Here is a 14,532-nt window from a genome sequence, read left to right as displayed (position 1 = left end):
TTACAGAACAGGTGTGAATGAATTTTGGATAGCTTGAAGGGTTTTGTCGTGGTGATTTTTTTAAATAATAGTAAAAAAGGAACCAGTAAATGTATTTTTATTTTTTTAAAGTGCAGCTTCTAAACACTTTAAAAAAAAATGTACACATAAAAGACAAGTCATTCTGAGGCATATTTCCTCAGAATGACTGGTCTCATGACAATAGTTTCATGACTATACAACACTATATGGATGATAGAAAATTAAAAAACTATCATACATCTGATGTCACTCAGTCCCACTGTCACTGTGGGTAATGTGTGTGTGTGTGTGTGTAAGTGAATTAGGTGTGAAACTATCAGTGAGCATTTAGTCTCCAGCGCCAACATTTTACAGAACTGCCACTTTCCTGGAGTCTCAGAATTACAATGTGTCAGGCTCTGAGAGATCTAAGATTCCAAAAAATGATTTAATTAGAATACCATGAAGTATTGTGAAATACTATATATAAAGACTTTATATATAGGCTTTATGAACAGATTAGAGTGACTCGTGAAGGACCAGCACCACCTCCTCTTGTTCGATGGTTTGAGGAGTATATCTTCCAGAATCTGGGATTAAGATTTAGGAGCTCATTTTTATTCCACCTCCTTTCCTGAAAGTCTGTCTTGCAGAATTGACTAAAAATTAATCTTCACATTATTTCCTAATTATTTTGCAATTCTTTTTGTCAGTTCTTCTTGACCTGTTTTTCTCTTCCAGCTTTCCTGGACTATTGTATAGCACTCATAAATGATTAAATAAAAAAATAATGGTAGTTATTAAGATTGATATGGTTAGGAATTGGTAAAATGTGCTTGGAAAAAAATCACAATAAAACAATGTTTTAATGTTTAAGTTTGGAATATTAACTGACGTGAATGAATGCTATATAAATATTGTTCATGTTAACATAATGTTTATGAATGGAATCTTATTGTAAAGTGTTACTAAAGTTATACATATATATTGTTCTGTGAATGTGATTTTAAAGTCTAGATGATTCGGATTAACCCTTTAACTGCCATATCCTTTAAAACCTCACTGCCAGAGGGATATTGTGAATGCATGTGCCCGCTGGGCACAGTTTACCTGATGCCACCGGGGTGGCGATGGCATTGGTGGCTTGAGCCCGACATCGCTGCTTGCAGCTATATTTATTATTATTATTCTTCTCCCCAATGAATCGCGTTTTTGAAGGCCTAAACATACTCAAAAAGTCAGGAAAATTTGCACACACCTCCGAACTGGTGAAAATTTACGTCTGATATGGGTTTCAGAAGTGGGCGTGGCAAAATGGCTCGACAGCGCCACCTATACATGTTCAGCGGTGTGCGCCTCGAGCTACGTTTCACGCACATGTCTGAAAATCGGTAAACACATGTAAGACACCAAGACCTACAAAAAAGACTCTTGGAGCAAAATTCTAAACCCAACAGGAAGTTGGTTATTTTTAATATTATGAGCAAATTTTTTGTCATTTTTGCCATTTCCATGCATTGTATTTTAACGAACTCCTCCTAGAGATTAATTCAGATCAACAACAAATTTGGTATGCCTAATCTAAAGGCCTTTGCGATGTTAAATTGCGAAGATCTTGAGTTTTCGTTGAAGGGCGTGTCCGTGGCGGCCTGGCGAATTTTGATGATTCGCCATGAAAAATGAAGTAGCTATAACTCAGACATACAATGTCCAATCAGCCCCAAACTTCACATGTTTGATGTGACTCCAAACCTGAACAGATTGACATGCCCATATTCAGTTATAGTCATAGCGCCACCTATTGGCAACAGGAAGTGACATATTTTACGCTGTGATGAACTACTCCTAGAAATTTTTTGACATCAATGTCTTTTTTGTGGTCAGTCTAATCTAAAGGCCTGTGCGATGTTCAGTTGTGAAGATCTTGAGTTTTCGTTAAAAGGCGTGTCCACGGCGCCATGGCAAAGTTCGATGTCTCGCCATGGGAATAAAAGATGTTATAACTCAGGCATAAAATGTCCGATCTTCCCCAAACTTCACATGTGTGATAAGAGTCCTGGCCTGAACACATCTGAAGGCCAATATTCCATCGGGTGTGGCAAAATGGCTCTATAGCGCCACCTATACACTTTCAACGGAGTGTGCCTCGAGCTATGTTTCACGTACATGTACAAAAATCGGTACACAATACCTACAAAAAAGTATCTTGGTACGAAATCCGAATCCCAACAGGAAGTCGGTTATTTAGAATTTTCTCTGCAAAATTGGCGTTGTTTTTGCCATTTTCAGGGGTTGTACTTTAACGAACTCCTCCTAGAGATTTATTCAGATCAACACCAAACTTGGTCAGTGTAATCTAAAGGCCTTTGTAAAGTTAAATTGCGAAGATCTTGAGGTTTCGTTAAAGGGCGTGTCCATGGCGGCCTGCCAAATTTCGATGTTTCGCCATGAAAAAGGAAGTTGCTGTAACTCAGACATACAATGTCCAATCTGCCCCAAACTTCACATGTTAGATAAGACTTTTGCCCTTAACAGATCTACATGCCCATTTTCAGTTATAGTCATAGCGCCACCTGCTGGCAACAGGAAGTGACATGTTTTAGGCTGCGACAAACTACTCCTAGAATTTTTTTGAGATTAAAGTATTTTTTGTATTCAGGTCTAATCTAAAGGCCTGTGCAATGTTAACTTGTGGAGATCTTGAGTTTTTGTTAAAGGGCGTGTCCATGGCGCCATGACAAATTTTGATGTCTCGCCACAGCAAGAGAAGTTGTTGTAACTCAGGCATAATTTGTTCGATCTTCCCCAAACTTCACATGTTCGATGAGAGTCCTGCCCGGAACACATTTGAAGGCCAATATTCCATTATAATGATAGCACCACCTGCTGGCACCAGGAAGATTGGCACATATGTGGAATAAATGTTGATATTTTCCACTTATATTTATGAGTTTGAATGCATATTTCTCACCGTTCACCAATTTACTAAAGCCACTCACTGCCGGTGAGCCCGGGTGCGAGGGCCCGTTCATCGCTGCTTGCAGCTTTAATTATTATTATTATTTTATTTTTTTATTTTTTTTCCAACGTCTCGGGTGCTTTTGGGGCCCTTAACGTGCTTAAAAAGTCTTGAAAATTGGCACACAGATTGGAACCTGCGGCCATTAGGGCCGGGCAGAGACTGATACACGGGCGTGGCACAGGGGCTCTACAGCGCCCCCTGGAATATGGAGGGCCATATATCATACATTCTTGCTCGTAGACGTATGAAACTCGGTACACATATAAATCTCATCAATCCAAGCAACTTTTGTATTGCATATCATAGGCTCCGCCCAACAGGAAGTTGGCTATTTAGGGTTTAGTATTCAAATTTTTCGTCAAAGTTGTGGGGGCTTTTGGGGTCCTTAACATACTCAAAAACTCTTGAAAATTTGCGCACACTTTGGAATCTGTGGCCTTTAGGAGCCTGCAGAGGCTGGGACCCGGGCGTGGCACAGGGGCTCTACGGCGCCCCCTGGAACACAGTCAGAAATGTTGATGTATAGCTCACACATACTTGCACATATTCATATGAAACTCAGTACACATATAGATCTCATCGTGCCGAACAACTTTCGTATTGCATGTCATAGGCTCCACCCAACAGGAAGTCAGCTATTTAGAGTTATGTAAAAAGCGCATGCTCTGGAATTTGAAATACTTGTCATAGGCTTTTTTCTCGATTGTCGCCAAACTCGGTCAACATGATCTCAAGACACTGGGGATGAAAAATTGCCAGGGGATTTTTGATATCTCGAACGGTTTGCTCGTGGCGAGGCGTTGAAATTATGGCGAGAAATGAGAAACAGGAAGTGTCTAATACCGTCCACATACATTTCCTGATTTTAATCAAACTTCATCAGATTATTCGTTGTATGATGTCGATTGCATATATGTGACTATTAGGAGTCAAAGTTATAGCGCCACCAACTGGCAGAAGGAAGTGTGTCATTTTCAAAATGATTTGAATTCAGCATCTTATTATTACTCGATTTGCTTCAAACTTCATCAGAATAATGGTAAAACACAGCCGATATAAATCTGCAAGGGGGATATTGATATCTAAAAAATTGTTGGCGTGGCAACATGTCAAACTGGAATACTTCTCAGGTGATTTTGAGGCAAATAACATACTTAGAATTTCACAAAACTCTGAACACACATCAGTATTTCTGATAGGAACTTAAATTGTGAATGGATTTTGGATAGCTTGAATGGTTTTGCCGTGGTGATTTTTTTAAATGACCTTACAAAGGGAATCATTATTGTATTTTTAAATTGCAGCTTCCAAACACGTCAAAGAATTTTTTCATACAGATGAAAAAGTCATTCTGAGGAAATATGCATAGTTTAACGACTTTACAACACTGTATGGATAACAGAAAATTAAAAAACTGTCAGACATCTCATCTCACTCTGTCCCTCTGTTTGAGTATATGTGCTTCAGACTTCCATTGTCTGAGAGATATAGCGCCCCTACAGGTTCAATTCCCGGACTTTTACTTTCACTTTTAAATCGGTTAAAAATACAAATAAATACTTAGATTTAATTCACACTGACAAGCTAAACCAACATATCTGATTATTACCGGTTCAGGGCTCATGGATAAATTATTTCTGGCCAGAGATACGTGAGAAATAGGAGAGATGAATCACCGCTGTGATCACGAGCGTCTGGAGTAAAGAGCTCAGAGAAAACGAATTTATTCCTGTTTTAAAGCTTTTAAAAATAAATTATTACAGCGATATCACACAATCAACCAATTAGAACACACCAAGAGCTAAATTCAGATGTTTTTGAACTGTTTGTGTGAAAATGAAATATCCCAGCCGGCATTTCAACGTTGATTCAACGTTGAAACAACGTCAGGTACCATGGTTGAATCAACGTTGAAAAACCTTTCGATTTTGCAAATTGGATCAACGTTGAAATCACGACGTTGATTCACCGTTGAAATCGTGACGTTGATGTACGGTTGAAATCACAACGCTGATTCACTGTTGAAATCCCGACGTTGAATCAACGTTGAATAACCTTTCGATTTTGCAAATTGTATCAACGTTGAAATCACGACGTGGATTCACCGTTGAAATCGCGACGCTGTTTCACCGTCTTACCTGCATTATGGGTGAATGAGGGTCGTGCTGCAGTCCTGGGATGAAAGCTGAATGAGGTGTTGATTTTGAAAAGTTAATCAGCGTTGATAACACGACGTTGTTTCCCCGTCGTACCTCGTATATAAATACACCTAGATCCTAGTTGGCATTTAGATCAACATGGTACAGGCAAAGCTAAAAATCTAATGACTGGCAGCAATGGCTTTACAAACAACTTCAATAAACTACCACATGCTCAAAATTGTCAAACAGCAGTTAAATTTTGGAAACATACTGTATAAAACAGATGAAAATAATCCCACACTTTATTATGCAGAGTATGCATGGAGGTAATGCTAAAAACATGTAGTAGAACAATCCAAATACAATAATATTTAAAGGTTTTTGTAAAATAATTCGGCACAAAAATGCATATTTTTTTCAGCACTTACAAGACAAACCCTTGTACCTTTATGACTGAAACCAGTGGATCTTTTATTTTGGTGGAAACCTACAGTTTCTGTCAAAAACATGTTTTAGTAATGTGTCTCATTACAAGAGTTGTGTACATTTGTGCAGTGAAAATGTGTTGCACAGTACGAGCAGGGAACCTTCCACCAGTTGATTTCTAATGGGAACCCCCCCGGACTGTGTCTTCTTTACCGTGGGGAATGCAGAATGAGATTTCTACCGCAGGGCACTCTAAAATGTTAGAACCAGCAGCCTTAGTGTATACAGTGTGGTTGTGCTTCGGGTGATCCTTGAAAGTGTCCCAGCGCTAGGTCCTTTCTGACGCCGTCCCCTCCACTCTCTCCCACTTGTGCACTTTCTGTACCGTCCTGTATAAACATTTACATTTAATCATTTAACAGACGCTTTTATCCAAAGCGACTTACAAATGAGAAGAACAGAAGCAGTCAGGTGTACAAGCGAACAACAACAGTATACAAGTGCCATGACAAGTCTCAGTTAGTCTAGTACAGAACGCATAGCCAGGTTTTTTTTTTTTTTTTTTTTTTATATGAAAGACAAGAAAAGAAGGAAAAGTGCTAGCATTAGTTGGTTAAGTTCCGGTGAAAAAGATGAGTCTTAAGATGTTTCTTGAAAATGAGTCAAGACTCAGCAGTTCGGATTGAGATTGGGAGGTGATTCCACCAGCTGGACACAGTCCAGGAAAAGGTTCTGGAGAGTGATTTTGAACCTCTTTGGGATGGCACCACAAGGCGTCGTTCACTTGCAGAGGGCAAACTTCTGGAGGGAACATAAGATTTAACCAGTTTGTTTAGGTATGTCCACAATGTTTCACAATAACTTTGATATTGTGAAATATATTTAACTGTAAACTGAATGCAAAATAAATCACACAATATTTTCACTTTACAGTTCAGTAACAGTGAGGTTGGAAACAAAGTGGACAACACTATTCATTAAACACTTATTTAATGTATTCAGATGAAAATTTACAATATTAACAAATTATTCACAAGCAGTGTTTTCAGAGCCCCCAGTTACACTGTTTTAATCAAAACACTAGTAATACAGTGTAGTAAAACAAATAAAATCTAATTCAGTAAATTTTTAATAAACTAAGCACAATCAAAACCTATCACAAAAGCTCAAAGCATCTCTAGCAGAAGTGACAGTGCAATGTAGCAGATGAAAAATTTCTTACCAATGTTTCAAGAACAAGCTGGATCCTGGATGACTCTACAAGGGGAAAGAAGAAATGGTTTACTGAAAAGTTCTTAAAAAGCAGGATTTCATATTATACCATTTCTTTAAACCACTGGTTCTCAAACTTTTTATACCAAGTACCACTTCAGAAAATATTTGTTATTAAATATTAAGTTGCACCATAATGACCAACATTACATTTCAGCAGCGTAGTAGACCAAACTATTCAGCTACAGGTCTACAGTTAAAAAATGAGGCAGTTTTATTCTAATAAGAATATTTATTGTTGTCAGACACTTTACCATGTTTGAACATTAACACTACAACTGTGCTTACATACACAGGTAAATAAAAAAAAAAGTTTAAATTAAAATGTAATTTTAAATGTAATTATGTAACAAAAGTTACAAAACTGTACTGTACTTTAACTGTAACATACTTAAATGTGCAAAAAAAAAAAAACTTACTCAAAGATTAAGTTAAAATGTATTAACATTAATTAGTTTAATTTAGTGATTCACCTGCATAACAACTAGAGGGGGCCTGACACTTTGAGAACCATGGCTTTAAACAATCCTTTTATTTATTTATTCATTTTCATTATATTATATTATTTAAATACCGACATTTGCACTTATATGTTTCAGAAAACACTTTGAAACTATTATAAGAATACAAACATATATAACACACCTAATGCATGGGATTCATATCAGGAAAATATGGGAAAATCTCTAAACCATCTCTAAATCTCTCTTACCAGCAACACATTAGGTGAGCACCTAACTTGATCAGCTGTGATAAAGCAATGCAAAAATAGACACACGGGTATTTATTTATCTGCAGGTTACATGTCCTTTAAACTACCCATTTGTAAACTCTGGTAATACTTTACTATTTTCAAAAGATAATAAAGATAACGTTAGCGATTTTCTTACCTCATTTTGCCAGGATGTTTTCAGGACCTCGCAGAACACCTGACCCAGACAGCAAGCCAACATTGAATAAACATTGTTTTTCCATCTGAATCATCATTATGGTTGATATTGAAATTTCAATGCAAAATAAATGTTGAATCAACATTATCATATCGATGAAAACCTGATGTTATTAATGTTGATGGCAACAATATTGGAACAACATTGATCTATAGTTATCTTTATGATTGATTAAGCATTGATATTTGGTTACCGGGTGATCCCTGAATGTGTTGAAAAGTAATTGATTTATAGTGGACAGAGAAACGATGCGGTTGTTGAAAAGTCATCGAAATATAGTTGACCGGGAAATATGATAGAAAATGCATCGAAATATAGTTGACCAGGAAATATGATTGAAAAGTCATCGAAATATAGTTGACCGGGAAATATGATTAAAAATGCATCGAAATATAGTTGACCAGGAAATATGATTGAAAAGTCATCGAAATATAGTTGACCGGGAAATATGATAGAAAATGCATCGAAATATACTTGACCAGGAAATATGATTGAAAATGCATCGAAATATAGTTGACCGGGAAATATGATAGAAAATGCATCGAAATATAGTTGACCAGGAAATATGATTGAAAATGCATCGATTTTTGGTTGACCGGGAGATCAACGGGTGGTATACCCAACGTACTGCACCGGACACAGCTCGTTTCTGGACCCTTGGCACAAGCGTACAGGTAAGCTTGCTTAATTTTCTATATGAACCCAGACAGCACAGGCACGCGGTGTGTTTGTATACAGTCTGTGGGCAGCTGAAGAGACTGGCTCATTTTCAAATAATGTTACCGTTAACTTGTTTAGACAACGGTCACGGTAAATTAATGTTAAAGCCTTGAGTTTCCAGCAGTTTCTCGGAGGGAAAATGTAAAAGCGGTTTATTAAAGAGAAGTCCTGACTGCTTTTTCGTCGTGTTTTTCACTCTTTTACAGGCTGCCAGAAAGAATCTGTCTCTATAGTGAGTGATTATTGAATGAGGCTGTACATTATAAATGTAATGTTTTAACTCGAGATGTTTGTTTGTGTGAATGCTGTGTGTGCGGTGAGTTCTGCGCGAGCGGGCCAGCCCAGCGGGGAGCAGAGTTGCCATGGAAACGGGGCGTCAACACAAAAACCGTTACTGGCAAGCAGTAATCTCAGTCTCTCGCTGCGGTTGACGCTGTTTTAGGTAAGTTTAGTCGCTAAAATCACACAAATATGATATACAAATGTTTCTGACAAGTTTCTTACTTGTTATTGACATGTTTCAATTAAATTTATTTTATAGAAATGGTTTAATGTCTTCGAAAAAGTCCGTTAGCGTCTTAGCAGTTTTCAGGTAACGTTAGGCTAATTTTGAGCTCTTGTTGATGAAACTCTGGGCTTTTCATCAAATCTTCGTGTGTGTATGAGATATTTTGATGGCTCTGTGAATGTTTTGCTGGTGATTTGTCAGTGTTTTTTTGGAAAAGGCTGATTTACTGAATCGATGACGTCACTTACACTGAGAGTGTAACGTTAATCGGCTGAAAACAAGTTTACATGAGTGTTTATATTTCATGATAAACAGATATTAATACAAATTGTTCTGTGATTTCAGGAGGACAGAAAGAAACTATACAGAACAAAGTGAAACTCCAAGATTTTTGAAAAGAAAATTGGTGAAATATATTCTGAAAAAGGCATATTAATGTATTTCATGAGCTTCTTCAGTAAATCTGTATTTCTAAGTCAGTATCTCCCTTCAGAAATGTGGCTGACGGGAGATACTGACTTAGAAATACAGGTGAACTCATGAAAAGAAGCTCATGAAATACTCATGAAAGAAGCTCATGAAATACATTAATATGCCTTTTTCAGAATATATTTCACCAATTTTAAGAAGTCCCTGACATCAAAACGTAAGTCACACTCAACCTAAAATTAAAAATATAGATTCTGTTATTTTAAGATTATATTATTATTAGTAGAATTTGTATATTACATATGTTATTATTGTTGTTATATATATTATTCTGTCTTTTATCTGCATTTTACCTCTGCTTTATCTTGTTTCCTTCTAATGAACCTGGAACTGCAGAGTAAATATTGTTGTCTCTGTGTCAGATTGCTTGTTTTGTTCCTGGACTCTTCAGTGATGATGAGCAGAGTCTGAGTGAACCTGCTGTCAGACAGTAAGTACCCTGAGTACCCTGGGGTTTCAGTCAGGGCCTTCAGTAAACAACTGAATCAAACAAAATCCTTAATGGTTAATAGTTACTAGTTAATATATTATTAATCACTTATAAATCATTGAAATGTCAACATCGTACTATTATCTCAATAAACATTATAAATAATTTACAAAGCTTTCTGCACCCCCTAATCTATAAAGTGTAAACTACTCATCAGTTGTACTCATCGGCTTTCATTTGCTTTTGGATGTTTGCGTCACAAGTGATACAGCATTGTACTTGCACAACTATTGTACTTCATTTTAATACCCAAACCCAGACCTCTGACACGCCAGGCAAAAGTTCTACCACTGAAACATTTGAGCTGACAAACATATATATTGTAGCTTGATATTCACTATAGGAAGAAAGTGAAAAATAATAGCATATTTTAGCATTAAAATCCCTTTAACATTTATGGTGATCTGAGAGGCCGGGGGAGTCCAGTTAATGGGGCGTAATTCATTAGCTTTAATGAGAATTGTATATTTTATAGGCCTACATTAAAGTGTATTTCGTTTTTTATATTTTACATTTATTTCTTGAATGCTACTATTACATCAACTGTAGCTGAAAAGAATAAACCACTGTATATTTAATTTGTATATTATGTTGTTTATATTTTTAGTTTTTATATTTTTAATAACAGATTGGTTACCTGAGTACATATGTATAAAGTACAGTCACACTGTATGATTGTGAATTTTAATTGCTGTTTTTAACAGAGATTTTTGTCTTTTCTGTTCTTTTACAGATCACTATTGCACACCAAGTAAGCAAAACAATATTTTTGATTTCATTTTATTTTATTTCTGCAAACAACTTGCACCACTTGCAATTGGTTTTCCAGCCCAAAACCTCATCAAAAACTGGATGCAACGGTTTTTGTCTATGATTATTTTGTCAAAACATCTTTTGTCTATGGTAACTCTAATCTACATTAACTATTTAATTAGTATCCAGTTATTTATATTAAATTTGTGGAGTTAACAACTACTTCTGAACCAATGAAATAATAAACATAAACATTTTTGAGTCAATTGGCCTCATACATTTTCCTTATGAAAGAGGTCACTGCAAGCTAATCCTTTTTGCCTCCCTTTAATTCGAATACATCCATGAACAGGCAGTTTTGAAAAGTGCTTTGAATATAGGGGAAATATGATCTAGCCTACAACACGAGAACTTATTGCCTTATCCGATCATTGAAAAATCATAGGCCTAGGCTACTGAATTTGTTCAAATATATGTTCTGTTTAACTTAAATGCTAAATTTGTTTTGCATTGTGATTTTATCTTCTGTTTTAGATGCTCTTACTCAGCAGATGGGGACAGCTACCATCACCCAATTTTCACCCAAAAGTGGCTGCGCTATGCGCCAGACCGGGCAGGAGGGACTGGACGACAACTTATGCAGGCATCAGATGACAATGAAGTGTAAATAAAGAGTAAAGAGGCTAATAAACATAAATTTGATTTTAAATAGTGTGGTGTGTTCTGTGTTTTATACAAGATTTTAAATGTTCCATTAATTTTTAACATCCTGGCTGTAGATAAAGCAGGCTATTTAATTTATGGCATTACATTTAAAATTAACATTTAAAAATGATTGAAATTCCATTGAAATCACGTTGATCCTTAGTTCAGTTGAAATTTCAACATTGTTTCAATATTCCTGATAATTGAAATAGCATTGAAATTCCGTTGATCTATGGACAGAATTTCAACATTGTTTCAATATTAAATCAGGGTGCAAAATGATGTTGGATCAACATCAGAGTTCGATGTTGATTCAATGACTTAATGTTGACAACGGGATGTTGATTCAGCATAGTTTCAATAACTGTTTGCTATCTGGGGACCCTTCTTGTGTTCACAGTTTTTGTTCTCCATTGACATGTCACGACTCAAATTCGCTCAAAATAAATAAAAAATGTACAGGCAAATATGAAAAAATTCGGGACCGATAGAGCAGTCAGTTATAACGAGCAGCAGCTCACAGTAGCCGCCTCACTCACAGAAAGACGACAAAAACGGTCATATTTTTAAATGTAGAAAGGCGCGAACCGATTCATTGTCCAGTTTCCTGAATGACAGCCAGATTAACCAATCATGATAGAAGTAATAAAATACAACTACCAATGGGAGTTGTTTCAGTGTTATAAAGCAGCGAAATGTATATCGTTTTATTGTTGTTAATGATGATAATATTTAACATATACCTTTAGATTTTAGAATAGGTATCATGACTAAAATATTTTAAAATGCTATTAAAATAATTAATTAATTTAAATAATTTAATATAAATAATTTAAAAGCTTGTTAACCTTTAACTACCATTTAGCATTAAACATTTTTAACGTTGTTTCATTAAAACAACTGACCTTATTTCAGCCATATTTCAATGTTGAAAGTTGGTCATGTGCTGGAAGTTTTTCAACAGTTCATCTTTAAACGTTGAATCAACGTTGTTTCAATGTTGAAACCACAACTGACCTTATTTCAACCATATTTCAACATTGAAAGTCGGTCATGTGCTGGATGTTTTTCAACCATTCAGCTTTAAACGTTGAATCAACGTTGTTTCAACGTTGAAACCACAACTGACCTTATTTCAACCATATTTCAACATTGAAAGTTGGTCATGTGCTGGATGTTTTTCAACCATTCAGCTTTAAACGTTGAATCAACGTTGTTTCAACGTTGAAACCACAACTGACCTTATTTCAACCATATTTCAACGTTGAAGGTCGGTCATGTGCCGGCTGGGATTTGTGGCTGCCTATCTGAAATCACGCCTCCGATCAGCGCGTACAGTGTCCAGCTCAAAACAAACGAATTTATTCTTGTTTAAGAGCTTTTTTAAATAAAATATTACCACAAATGCACACAATAAACCCACTGTAACACAACAAGAGGTAAATGCAGGTGTTTGTGACCAGTTTAAGTGTGCAAGACTATTTGAAAGCGCGACTGGCAGAATAACATATCTCTCGAGCTGCAGGTTTCTGCCTTTCGTCGTACGAACGAACACATAACGGACAAGATTATTTCAAAATACATAATAGCTTGGCGAATATAAACGAAAACAGCCACGTGAACATAAACTGTTGAGAAATAAATCTGAAGTGGATCTACTGGATTTTAATATTAAGTGACTGCATTTACCTGCTTCTGTCTTCAATTTTAATCTATATAAAAAATTAAACTCATTCATCTTGGCTGCTTTTTTAATGTGTGTACGTATTTATTTATTATTTTGCTCTAACAAGACGTAATCTATATTTAATTAAATCAGTTACATTTGATTTTACATTTGATTTGTCCATTTCTGCATCTAAACGCCTAAAAACCTAAGAAATGCTCTAGTATATATTGTTAGCAATTTCTTTATCGTCCAATTTATCTGGTGTACACGCTTTTATTTTCATAATAAACTTGTTTGTTAGATTATACACAGTTATAGTGGTCTATAATAAATATTGACAGGTTTTATTCAAGCTGTTTAGAATGATTGCCATAGGCTTATGTTTTAAAATGTAAATCCCCCCCCAAAAAATAATAATAATAATTTAAATAAATAAAAAACATCGGAAAAGAATAACTTGTACTTTTTTATACATTTTGTATAGTTTCATAGTTTATGCATTATAATTATAAAAACAAAAAAATTTAGCCACTCACATAGAAATCTTAGGCCTTATCCTTTTCTGACAGTTTTAGGGATTTTTAAAAATCCTAAAAAACCTTATTTGTGCTGCAAATAATAATTTCAAACTAATTTGATACTGACCTCTGACATCCTGTGACATGATATTTATTTGAATTTACATAATCTCATGGATGTAACAGTAAATCTGTTCAGCTCACAGATCAAGACTAAGCTGTAATGCAAGCAGAACTTTCACAAATGCTTGTAGGTTTAATAAAATCATTACAAAACACTTACAAATCATTTAAGGGATTTGATAACACTGTAAAATAATGTCTAATTTGTTAACATTAGCAAATGCATTGGTAACACTTTATAATAACTTTACTATATCTTTAAAATTTTTCATTCCAACTCTTCATAATTTTTTATATACGTAGAAGTCATCATTTGAAGGAAGCACAGTAAGTTTCATAGCTTTATCATTTTCAAGAGCCAGCATAAAATTAAAACTATCATAACATATAAATCAAGCTTGCAATTCTTAGTACCAATAATGGCCACCAGATGGAGCTATAGGATTACTTTTAAATAATTATTGTGGAAACAAGTATGATTTAAATCATTTATAGAAATCTTTCAAAGAAAAATAATATGAATTTTATGTATTTTACTGATAAAATGACCCTCACTTAATTAGAATAACAAGCTGAAGTATTGTGAACTGTATATTAAGAATAATTCTTTATAGGCTTTATGGACAGATACGTTTTGAGTGACTCTTGAAGGATCAGCACCACATCCTCTTTTCCCACTGTTTAAAGAATGTATCTTACAGAACAGGTGCGGATGAATTTTGAATAGCTTGAATGGTTTTGTCGTG

The 14,532-nt window shown here is 35.4% G+C and overlaps 1 long non-coding RNA gene across 1 annotated transcript; it reads left to right on the top strand.

Annotated features, from left to right (window-relative positions):
- The first annotated feature begins 8,554 nt into the window (after window positions 1–8,554).
- LOC127953456 (uncharacterized) lies at window positions 8,555–11,459 on the top strand. The gene is made up of 5 exons (XR_008153180.1): window positions 8,555–8,973; window positions 9,385–9,685; window positions 9,891–9,958; window positions 10,752–10,769; window positions 11,306–11,459. It is a non-coding gene; the product is annotated as an uncharacterized LOC127953456 (long non-coding RNA).
- The last annotated feature ends 3,073 nt before the right edge of the window (window positions 11,460–14,532 follow it).

Source organism: Carassius gibelio, chromosome B3 (assembly GCF_023724105.1).
Source record: "Carassius gibelio isolate Cgi1373 ecotype wild population from Czech Republic chromosome B3, carGib1.2-hapl.c, whole genome shotgun sequence".
Lineage (NCBI taxonomy): Eukaryota > Metazoa > Chordata > Actinopteri > Cypriniformes > Cyprinidae > Carassius > Carassius gibelio.
Note: the sequence above shows the minus strand (reverse complement) of the source record. Positions and strands in the feature narration are given on the sequence as shown.